At 45.6% G+C, this 12,214-nt stretch overlaps 1 pseudogene; it reads right to left on the bottom strand.

Moving 5' to 3' along the window:
• Positions 1-448: 448 nt before the first annotated feature.
• LOC134482778 (large ribosomal subunit protein eL24-like) lies at positions 449-876 on the bottom strand (annotated as a pseudogene).
• Between the last annotated feature and the right edge of the window lie 11,338 nt (positions 877-12,214).

The raw sequence follows: 12,214 nt of genomic DNA, 5'->3' as shown, positions 1-12,214 counted from the left end.
TTCTTTTCTGTGCTGACCCATGAGGTTGAAAAAGTTGTCTGTAGTCCAGGAATCCGGCTGCTCTATTGTTGACTGTGGTTGCAATGTGACCAGATGAGCCTGCTCCTGCATCTGTGATTGTCCTGTAATAAGGAACGGTTACCTAGAACTGTGAGCAGGAATAAACCCACCGCACTCTGCTAAGGAGCTTCTGTCAGAGTGTTTATTCACAGAAAAGAAACAGAGACATGAAAGGAAGATGGAGGCACATCGACGAGGGGGAGATCTGACCCAACGCAAACCCAGGAACTACTCCAACATCTGATTCCTTTCTTTTTCTTTCTCTCTTTTTTCTTTTTTCTTTTCTTTTATTTTTTTTTTTGAGTTAAAGACAAATCTTTATTTTTAAACTCTCATCTACCAAATTAGTATTTCCTACCAACTCGGGGAGCAGAGACCTTCACAGGCTTCACGATCTATTGTTTAGTGGTTGTCTTTGTGGGGGCCTTGGTAGCAGCCATTGCTGTCTTCTTTGATGCCTGCTTAGCCTTTTTTGCTTCCTTGGCAGCTCTGATAGCCTGTTCTCGCTGAGCTTTCCTAACTTCTGGTTTCTGATTCCTCTTGGCCATTATATCAGCCAGAGAAGCACCCGTGATGGCCTGCTGGAATTTGACTGCAAGCGGGTTCCTTTCTTTTGAATTTCTTCCAACTGTCCTTCCTTGTGTTTTCTTCTGGACAGGACAGTCCAGTTAATTTGCCGAGGGTTCCTTTGGAAAGGAATGCAGACTCACATTTGGCATTAAGAAACTTGAAATCCTTCCCATCGGTCCTGGCATAGCGAGGCCCGTGTCCAGAGTAGATCTTGTACCTGCTAAAACTGCACAGCTCTACCTTCATGGTGACAGATGTCCCTGATTCCTTTCAAACACACCCTCTCTGTGTGCTTTTTCTGATAATGATTTTAAAAAATGCATTCCTTTCTTGGTGTGATTTTAAGTTTAAAATAAACACTGTTGCAAAAAGCCACATAAATTTAGATATTTCTAGCAGAAAATTATCTTGATTTTGAAAGATGTGTTTGATTTACTTTCAATATGAAACCAGCATGAGACTTGATCCCACTGATTCCACAGCTGAGGACAGCATAGACTACATAGTGAGATGTGGTCTCAAAAATAAATAAATAAATAAATAAATATTAATTCACAGCTGCATGCTTTATTAATTGTTACCATTATGTTGCTTGAGACTTATTTTTTAAATACAGAGAACTGTGTTTTGACTCTTCCCTCTCTCTTTTTATTTCTTTTCAACTTAATGGAAGATTTCCAATAAAACATCAACTTGACTTCACATTGCTTTCATTTTCTTTTTACCGTTTCTCTGTTGTCTATTTTGTTCGGTTTCAACTTCTTTCTCTACTCATTAGGTATCAAGAAACTCACAGTAATTGGCCCTGTATTGGAACAAGGCAGAGAATGGATGGGTGGATAGACCGTGTGAAGAAGGGAGGGACTGAGTAATAAATGCTTGAATAGAGGATGAATGGATCACTGGATTGATGGATGGACTGGTGCGTGAGTTGGTGTATGAATGAATGGTGGATAATGATACATTGATGGATGGATGGATGGATGGATGGATGGATGGATGGATGGTTGGATGGATGGATGTCAGATGGATGGATGGATGATGGATGGATGATAGATGCATGGATGTGTGATGGAGAGATGGATGATGGATGGATTGATGATGAATGGAAGGGTAGTGGATGGAGAGGTGGATAGATGAATGGTCAGGGAGTGTAATGGTTACTACTGTTTGCTAACTGCATGGGATATAGAATCACTTAGGAAAGAACATTCTGGAAATATCTGTAAGGAGTTTCTAAACTGAGTTAACAGATATAGGAAGACCATGTAATAATGTCCTGAGATTCCTAAGATGAATTAAAAGGGAGAAAGCTAGCTGAGTGCTCACATTCATTAACTCTGATTCCTGAATGTGGACACAATGTGAGCAGCTCCCTAACCTGGATGATGGAAGATGGATGGGTGGATGCTTCCCTTTCTGTGATGGACTGTAGTCCAAAACTGTGAGCCAAAACAAATCTGTCCTTAAGTGGCTTTTGTCAGAACACAGAGGAAAGTAAACTAACAGACACAGGCCCAGAAATAAATGCAGTTTCCTATTTTATGCTTCTTAGTGTGTGTGGTCAGGTTGCTGATAGTGCCAGCATGCCACAGTAGCATGTCTTTCTGAGGGACTTGGGTTTACTACCATTGACAGGGTTCAGCAAAGACCCCAGCAGGCTCATTTTAACCAAGAATCTGAGCAAGGAAGGTCTTTAGCCTTCCAGGCCTCTAGCTCCTGAGGCCTAAAGTCTGCTCAGCAATTTCTTTGACGAAGGAAAGAATATCTTCTAAGAAAAACCCTGACTTTTCCAGTCTGGGCATTTATTTGACTTGTGGCAGTGCAGGTTGTTTTCAGGCTGTACACGTATATTTCAAGACAGTGAATCCCATGAGATTCCTCTCTGACAGAGGAAAGAGCTTTATCAGAACTGAAACAGAAGCTGTGCACAGGACTCCCCTGCCTGCTTAGCCTTGCTTCAGGGTGCAGGACCGTCAGGAAAACACAGGCCAGCTGAGGCAGCTCCACTGGGGTGGCCATCATCCCGGGCACTGTCTGCTGGCTTGTCTCAGGCCAGGCCTTGGGTGTTCTACCTGCCTGGGAGTGCTGCAGGTCACAGTGATGCCCACGGCTTCAAACCCAGAGGAAAGGAGCTCGAATGAGTGGCCTCCTGCAGAACACAGATGCTGCCTCTGCCCTGGAGAGCAGGCTCCCTTCTGAGCCTTCTGTCTGGCTTGTGCTGAGCTCTGGGAGGGGAAACTGTCAGAAGGCTTTTTTTTTTCCTGAAGCCTCAAACAACTGATTCAGCTTTTTTTCTGATGTTTTTGTTACTAAAAGATCAAAGTCTCCATTTCAGCCAAAGCCCTTCCTGGGCTGGGTAAAATCCTGTGAGGAGAACATTCCTCTGAGAAACAGTGAGTTGCCTGTGGGAAAGGCAGTTTCTTGGGCCAGGTGACAAAGGACCACTCCCTGGGCCCTCTTGAAGCCCACAAGTTGATTACATTTGCTCTGGTTCCTCAGTGATGCATCAGTTGCCAGCTGTGTCTCCTGCAGTCTAGGAACTGGAGCTCCCTGTGTTTGAAGTTAAGGAGTCTGAGGCCCTTTGAGCACTTTCTCCACCTTGGTCTCCAGATGTCAGAAGAGAAAACCCTGGCCAGCATGGTTTCTCTGCAAGTTAATGAAGTCATTGATGTCTCCAACCGAGAGAGCAGCAGTGTTTCCCTCTAGGAATGCTGCAGTGGCTGGCATTCACCCAACTTTGCATTGCCATCAAAACCACAGCTAGAACTAACAATGAAGAAAACCCATGAGCATCTAGCATAGAGCAAGCCCCAGGCCCAGTAAAGAATAACAGTCATTGTTCAGGAACATTTAGGGACTGTGTGCATATCTTATAAAACCAGGCACTCCAAATAGACATCAGCATGTGGACCACAGAACTAAGTGAGACACAAAAATGGAATTCCATTAAGTGGGATGTCATAACAGTGGTTCAACCCTCTTGAACCCTGCAGGTCAGTGTTGAAAGTACCTTGGTCCATTATGGCACGGGAATATGTACCACCAGAGAGAGCCAAGCCAACTTTTTCTCCTTATCTGCTCCCACATAGTAAAGAGCCAGTTTGAACATGTTTCTTAAAACCATCACCTGTGTGTGGAGATAGACAAGTCATTAGCAGGAGCCTGCTAGGCCTCAGCTCTTCTTGACCTGCTGAGGAAGTGAGTGCTCCATATCCTGACTCACATGCTCCCCAGCAGCTCAACACCTTCCCTCACACTGAAGACTTCAATTTGGCTATTCAAAGGTCCTTGAAGATTGAGAAGTCAGTCTCCAATGGAGGCTATAGCATTCTCCACAGCAGACTTTCATGTCAGTATTACTACTTTGTATGAAGAATTGTTTCCATCTTCCAAATGAGGAAGCAGTGATGGTCAAAAGGTAGAGAAATCGAGTCATCCCCAAAGCCTGCTTAGATTGGGCTCTACATACACACAAATGTGTGCATGAACACACACGCACGCACACACACACACACACACACGAACGCACGCTCACCAACTACCCAGGGCATTTCTGCAGTCACCTGACCAGTGAGAGGAGACAGTTTTACACACACCCCACCCCAACACCCGCACACCACCTTCACCTGGACCCTGGCCCCACTTTTTGTACTAGTTACCACTCAAGGTGCTGTGCTGACAGACACCGAGGGCTCCTTAGGGTCTTTCTGACACTGAGGAAATCATTTACGTGCTCACTTCAGTTGACCACAATGTCAGTTGTTGATTCTCTAATATTTTGCTTACTGCATCAGTTTTTTATTCCTGCTATAAGAATGTCCTGTGAGACCCAGTTGCTGCTCAGATCACAATATCTGCAGATGCCACCACTGCCTTTTTGAAGATACTGACAAGCATCCCACTGAGACCCTGTTTCTGGGGCCCTAAGCTGACAGAGTTCCCAGTATCAGGATCTCTCACCTGGGACATCAGGTTAAATCACAGGGCGCATTAGAAGCCAGACATTCTATTCCCACCATTTTCCCTGACACCTGCCTAGGAATTAGAACGTATGGCAGCAGACTTGTACTGTGAGACATCCCCTATCTCCAGAAATCAGAAAAATATATCCCTACTTCTGCAGTGAGGCCATAGTTTCCTCTCTTCCAAGACACCACCACACAGTCTGTCTCTGCTGCTGGGTCCTGAATGATCCTTGAAGCCACAGTGATGCATTTGCCTCTCTGTCTGTCCACAGCTATAATAACTTCTATGAAAAGTTCTTCACTCCCCAGAGATCCATTTCAGTGTCCCTCCCGACGACTCCCCATTCAAAACCTTTCACCTATTCCTTTAAAATCTCCATAAATGTAGAGGTTTAAAAACAAGAATAGTTTATACTTTACAGTCCTGGTAGAATGAATGATGAAATCAAGTCAATAGTGACTGTATTCCTAGATCTCTCTCCCACCTCACTCCCCCCCTCTCCCTTTTTCTCCCTCTCCCACCTGCTCGCTCTCTCTCTCTCTCTCTCTCTCTCTCTCTCTCTCTCTCCCCTTCCTTCCTTTGTTCCCACCATTTTTCTGTAATGTCCATACTAAATGCGATGTTTAATTTTGATGGTCCTTTTGACAGGATGTAGACTCACTTAGGACGCACACTTCTGGCCAACTTCTATGGATGTATCCAGAGAGGCTTAACTGATGAGAGAAGACTCCCTTCTTCCAATGAATGCAGCAGCATTCTATGAGTTAGGATCCCACCCTGAAGGAGAAAAGGAGAGGGAAAGAGAAGAACACCAGCACTCCATAGCCACTGTTTTGTGACTGCGGTCACCATCTGCCCAACCACTTTATGCTCCCATCACAGCGCCTTCTCTTCTAGATTGTGTTTCCTCAAACCATGAGCCAAAGCAAGCCCCCTCCCTTCCCTCAGCTGCCTTGGGCCATATTTCGTAATGAGAAAATAACTATACTCCAAGCAGTGATGTATGGCTCAGCCACAACCCAGTCCCAGTCATTCACTTCTTTTTTTAATCCCCCCCTTTTTTAATCTTTTTAAAAATTTCGTTCTTATTTACATTTCAATTGTTATTCCCTTTCCTGGTTTCCAGGTCAACATGCCCCTAACCCCTCCCGCTCCCATTCTATATGGGTGTTCCCCTCTCCATCCTCCCTCCATTACCACCCTCCCCAACAATCCCATTGACTGGGGGTTCAGTATTGGCAGGACCAAGGGCTTCCCCTTCCACTGGTGTCCTTTCTAGGCTATTCATTGCTACCTATGCAGTTGAAGCCCAGGGTCAGTCCATGTGTAGTCTTTGGGTAGTGGCTTAGTCCCTGGAAACTCTGGTTGGTTGGCATTGTTGTTCATATGGGGTCTTAAACCCCTTCAAGTTCTTTCAGTCTTTTCTTTGAATCCTTCAGTGGGGATCTCGATCTCAGTTCAGTGGCTTGCTGCTGGCATTCGCCTATGTATTTGCCATATTCTGAATGTGTCTCTCAGGAGAGATTACATCCAATTCCTGTCAGCCTGCACTTCTTTGCTTCATCCATCTTATCTAGTTTGGTGACTGTATATGTATGGGTCACATGTGGGGCAGGCTCTGAATGGGCGTTCCTTCAGTCTCTGATATAAACTTTGCCTCCCTATCCCCTCCCAAGGGTATTCTTGATCCCCTTTTAGGTAAGCGCTCTACCACTGAGCTAAATCCCCAGCCCCTTGATCCCCTTTTAAAGAAGGAGTAAAGCATTCACATTTTCGTCATCCTTCTTGAGTTTCATGTGTTCTGTGCATCTAGTCTGGAAGCTGAGGAAGGGAACACGGACATCGTCTCAGTTAGGGGTTTACTGTTGTGAAGAGACACAACACAACCAATGCAGCTCTTATGAGGACAACATTAATGGACACAGGATTGCAGGTTCAGAGGTTCAGTCCAGTATCATCAAGCTGGGAGCATGGCAGCATCCAGGCAGGCATGGTGCCAGAGAGAGTGAGAGTTCCACATCTTTATCTGAAGGCTGCTTGCATGTGGATAGGAAAAGGGTCTTAAAGCCCATGCCCACAGTGACACACCTGCTTTAACAAGGCCATGCCTCCTAATAGTGCCACTCCCTGAGCTAAGCATATACAAACCATCACAGACATCTTGCAGGTGGGTGGCACTGTTCTATCAGACAGAAGTCTCAGCTCCCATTAATATTTTGAGATCAACCCTGGATAGGGCACAGAGCCCTCCACACATCCTTTGACTCAGGGAAGCATCATATGAATGAGATTTGTTTTCAGAAGCACACATGACTCTCCAGGCCTCACTTCCATCCAGGTCCTAGGGAGTCTCCAGGGCTAAATTCTGTCTCTTCTTTTGCAGAAGAAAAATAAAATAAAAATTCACACTTCACAATACAGCGAATAGCAAAAATGGTGAAAGGTTTAAATACAACAGATTAGTACCTGAGCATGAGGATTGACTTTATATGGAAAGTGTTTGGGTGCAGTGCAGTATCCTCTTACATCTACGTGGTGGCCTGTATGTCAGGGAGATGTGTGTGTGTGTGTGTGTGTGTGTGTGTGTGTGTGTGTGTCCATCCCCTTTTGCTCCTTGTATCTATATTATCTGCACCTCAGTGCAAGAGAGTGTAGAATCCAGAAGTCACCCCGGCTGCTGTTCCTGAGGTAGGTCCTCAACCTTATTTTCAAGACAGGCTCTCTCACTGGCCTGCAGCTGGCCAATTATCTGGGCTGGATGACCAGTCGCTTCCAGGCCTTTGGTATGCCAACCCATAATATCAGATTAAAGGCCTATGTAGATGGCTGGCTTCTTATTTATAGATTGACTGATTTTTATATGAATACAAGAGATAGATTTAGGCCATATATTTGGAGGACCACTGGCTATTTCCTTACTGAGGTTTCGATTTTTTTTATGCTTTATTAGGGTGTCTGGTTTTATTTATTGTGGTAGTTTTTATGTTCTTATGTGGAATATTATTGTTTTGATTATTTACATGTGTAATTTTAGCTCCTGTATTGCTACATCTTTTTCACTATTTGATTCCTACTTTTTAATGTTATTTTTAGACAGCATCAGTACTGATCAAATGTCTACACAGAGTGAGGAGGAGTTACCACTCCATATCCCCAAGCCCAGTATCTCTGAGGAGGGAAACGTTCACTCCCAATACAAAGTATTGAGGACAATTGGGCAAGGGAGCCACGCCAAGGTCCACCACTGGCTCACAGGCACCCCGGTGGCTGTCAAAGTTCTCCTAAAGTACAAGCAGTGGTTCCAGCAAGCTATGACGGAAGCAAATATATAGAGAAAGACCAACCACCTGAACATCATCTCGCTCCTCCAAATCATTGAGAGCAAACCTAGAATATACCTCATAATGGAGCTGGTGGAAGGCCAACAGAGAGTCAGAGCACATAGAGGAGGACCAGGCCAGGGAAATATTTGAACAGATATTATCAGCAGTGAGCTACTGCCATGGGCCTGGTATAGTTCACAGGGACCTCAAACCAGATGATATTATGATCGATAAAACGAAAAGGTCAAAGTCCTCGACTTTGGTCTTAGCACCCAATTTCAACCGGGACAAATGCTAACCCAGCACTGCTGTGCGTACTCTTTTTGTGCCCCTGAACTCTTCCTTGGCCATCTATAAGACGGGCCAAAGAATGACATGTGGACCATAGGAGTGGTCTTGTGTTATATGGTGGTGGGAAAGTTCGAATTAGATTCACTGATCATCCAAGAGCTTCAAAGACAAGCTGTGGCAAGAGTGTATGCTTCCTCATGTGGGGTTTCAGAAAAGCTGGAGGACCTCCTTAGTCTGTTACTGAGAGTAATTCCCAGCTATAGATCAAGAGCCACAGAGGTGATGAAACACTCCTGGTTGAAAGAATACTGGAAGGGTTTCCCAAGTCCTTATGGAGAACTACTCCCCCTCACACCAGACCCTGCAATTTTGGATGCGGTGGAATGTATTGGATTCCAAGCCTCTGTAATAAAATACTCTTTAATGAAAAGAAAATATAATGAGGCAATGGCAACTTATTGCTTCCTACAAGAGCAGGCTCTCCAAGGGTATGGTTGCATAGCCCAGGCACAGCAAGTGAGTCCAGTTACAGCCCCATTTCCCTAGCCTTGATGCTGCTGCTGCTTTCAGATTACAACTAAAGAGGTATGGAATTGTGCTACTTCTTGTCACCTTGCTACTGTCATCCTCCCATGGTCAAGGTCTGGCTATGGCCAGAAGGCTACTCCAAGAGGAGGCAGAAGATCCATTGTCCCTGGTCTTCTCAGGCCATTCCTGAAGACACCTACACAGAACCACTATCACAAATGTGCCATGAGTATCCCATGCCTTCAACCAACAAGCATCTTCACTGAGAAAAGTAGCAGTAAGAAAATAAGACAATCTACTCTCCCACAGAGCCCCAGCAGAGGATGAGCCCATCCTGAGCAGGGTCTGGCCCAGAGGATTTAAGGGGTGGACCAGGAATAAAGGAAATGCCCTGATAAAGCTGTGTTGCTGCTTGCCAAGGTGAAAGAAACCTCGCGTGGGGGAGAACAGCAACTAGCCCTGGAAATGAGCCACAGGGAGAGTCCAGAGTACAAGCAGCAGGCACAGCCCAGGTACCTTTGTGCTTTGTCCTTTCCAGTTTGATCTATGCTGGTCCTTCCTCTGTCTCTGGTTTCCATTTTCCCCATAATTCTTACCTTGTTCCTTCTCTAATTTCTTTTGATGTTTCCCTAACAAAAAGCCTTCTCCCTCTTCTTGATTTCTCCTCTTCCCAGCAGGGACTCAATATAAATGATGTGTATGCCACTCTACAGAATTGTCTTGCTGCCCAATCCCTTTACATGGACTCTATCTCCCCCTTAGGACAATAACTCCCAAAGGGTGATGACTAGAGGGTCATGGGCTCATAGCCTCATCCTTGGGCTACTGGTCCTAGCACATGTGGTCATTAATTACAAGTGCCTCAGAACAGATTCTTATCTTTTCAAAAGTAACATCACATTTCAGTAAGTCTCAAAACTAATAACAAAGTTTGTCATTGAATAAGTATCAACAGCCTAGTTTGCTGGTTATTGTTGATGGTCAGAATCGTGCATGCATGCATAGTTTTGTGCATACTGATTTTTTGTTCCTAAGACCTAGTGATATATAGGATTTTATAGGTAACATTTCTAAATAATTTCTTTCAAAGATCTCAACTGGGAAGTAGAAAAGGAGAAATAATAAAATAGTAAGGCAATCAAAGCCCCAAATAGTAATCTAAGAATTCTAACTCATTATTTTTTTTTATTTTTTGGCTTGCAATAAATTGTCTTGTCTCTTTCACAGTGCCATCTGGAAATTCTGTCATGTCCTGAGTATAAACAGGAGGTGACATCAGAGACATGGCCAAGGAAAAGACACCAGCTGAAGCTACATCAGCAACAGGAGTAGAAGCAACAGCACCAGCAGCATTAGCAGTAGCAGAAGGAGGAAGAGTAGGAGGAAGATGAGGAGGAGAAGAGGGGGGAGCTGGAGGAAGAGAAGAGGAGGAGGAAGAGAGGAGGAGAAGGAGGAGAAGGAGAGAAATGTGGAGGAGAAGGAGGAGGAGGAAAAGGAGGAAAATGTGGAGAAGAAGGAGGAGGAGGAGAAGGAAGAGGAGGAGAAGGAAGAGGAGGAGGATGAGGATGAGGAGGAGGAGGAGGAGGAGGAGGAGGATTTTGCTTCCTTTTCCCTGAGAGAATTGAAAATGGCTTCTTGTGGATACACATACTCTGCTGAGCACTGTTTATGAGAACGACTTAACAGAATATTAACCATTCATAGAAGACATGTCAATATTCCTGAGGGGGTTCACCCATGGAAGATAGAGTCCGATGGCAGAGGCAAGCTGTGTGGAATGTTCTTAATGAGGAAGACCTTCTCAAAGCTGATGGTGTAATAGGTCTGAAGGAGCATTTTGTGGGAGTCAGGGTCCCATCCCCCTCTGTCAGGGCACACAGAGCTCCTAGCCTTACATCATGCCTAAGAGATGACATGGAATATTGGCTTCTCTGGTCCCCACAGGGTCCTGGATTGCTTGGTTCCCCCTCATTCCTGGTCTACCCTGTACCTCATGGTGTCTGGAGCTTCTATGGCCTGAAATTACATCAATGATTCACTGGAGCTGGACCTGAACCCAGATCACAGGGATGCCCTGGGCACTGAGGACATTAAGAGCAGCAGACACCATCTCCTCCACTGCTTCTGACTCCGCTCCACAAGCCAAGGCAGCTCCCACATAGTAGGCATCCAGCCTAACTCCCAGCAGGGAGAGTGTGAGATGTCTGTGGATGAACCCACAGCGACTGCATGATTGCGTGGGAAGATAACTGGCAGCGTCTGGAACAGCCTCACTGTACTGATAACCTGACCCAGTAACATGCCCCATTTACACATCTCCTACCTGTGGCTTGTGTAGGGTCCTCAGGGCAGATCCTAAAGTCCATCATGGCTGAACAGCAAAAGTTTGCACATCATTGCAATATGGAGGCTACTCTCAGCTGATGGGACCCACACAGACTATGGAAAAGTTTGTTTAAGTGAAAGTTGGCCGTCCTTGAACTCTCCAGTCTTCCAGGGTAGTGTGTGGTGAACATATCCAGAGCCATTCCTGAAAAACATAAGTGCCAAAATTCAACAATAAGGAGAGAATCCTGCACTGGAGGGAATCACTTGGCCCATTGAGGACACAAAGACATCCTATGCCATGGCATGGAGGCTCCCAAGAACTTCTAGGATGAATGTGAGGCACACAAGAGATCACAGGCATTCCTGGGAGAACATTAAAGTATCTGGAATTATCAGAGACCCTAAGGTAGGTTGGGGAAGATATGGAGCTGATGCATGCTGGGATGCTTGGAGGAGACAGCCTGAGGCAACATAGAGGGAAATGTGTTGTGAGACAGAGAAACCAACAGGATGGCTTATCTGGCCCAGGACAGATCGAATAGCCAGAATTAGGTGGTCTGTGAATACCTGGAGTCCTGGAATTGTAGAAGCATAGAAAGAACCAAAAGTCAGGGTGAAGACTACCTCCATGTTTTCGTATCTCCCTGTAGGTTGAAGAGGCAGAGAATGACCGCAGAGGTGACCAGTATGTCCTCAGCCTGGATAACAAGTGTCTGCTCAATCATACAGACAGCTCATGACTATCTCACCCAAAGCAACCTGAGACTGCACACTGGTGGACCAGCTGGGTCCTCAAGAGCTTCGCTCTCTCAATGGCATGAAGTTCAGGAACTACCTCTTCCTATACTTGCCTGGGGAAGACCCTACCCTTGAGGACATTGTGGTCTGGGCAAGAGTCATATAGTAGTCCTGTCTGTGCCAGCCAGCCTTGAAGGTGGTTTGGGAGCATTCCAGCATGATCAGCCTCCAGCCATTTCCATGCAAGTCAGTTGTTGGCCCTCAGCACTTCTGCCCACCACTTCAGTCCTTTCCCTGCCCACTTGTAGGAGACGGCGGGGCGGGGGGGAACCCTGCTCTGACATGAGCCTAGGGCTTGGGATTGACCCTATTTTTCTTGGTTCTGTCTCCAACTTCCTAGGATTCTC

This window comes from Rattus norvegicus, chromosome 1 (genome assembly GCF_036323735.1).
Source record: "Rattus norvegicus strain BN/NHsdMcwi chromosome 1, GRCr8, whole genome shotgun sequence".
Taxonomy (NCBI): domain Eukaryota; kingdom Metazoa; phylum Chordata; class Mammalia; order Rodentia; family Muridae; genus Rattus; species Rattus norvegicus.
This window is presented reverse-complemented; position numbering and strand designations above follow the sequence as displayed.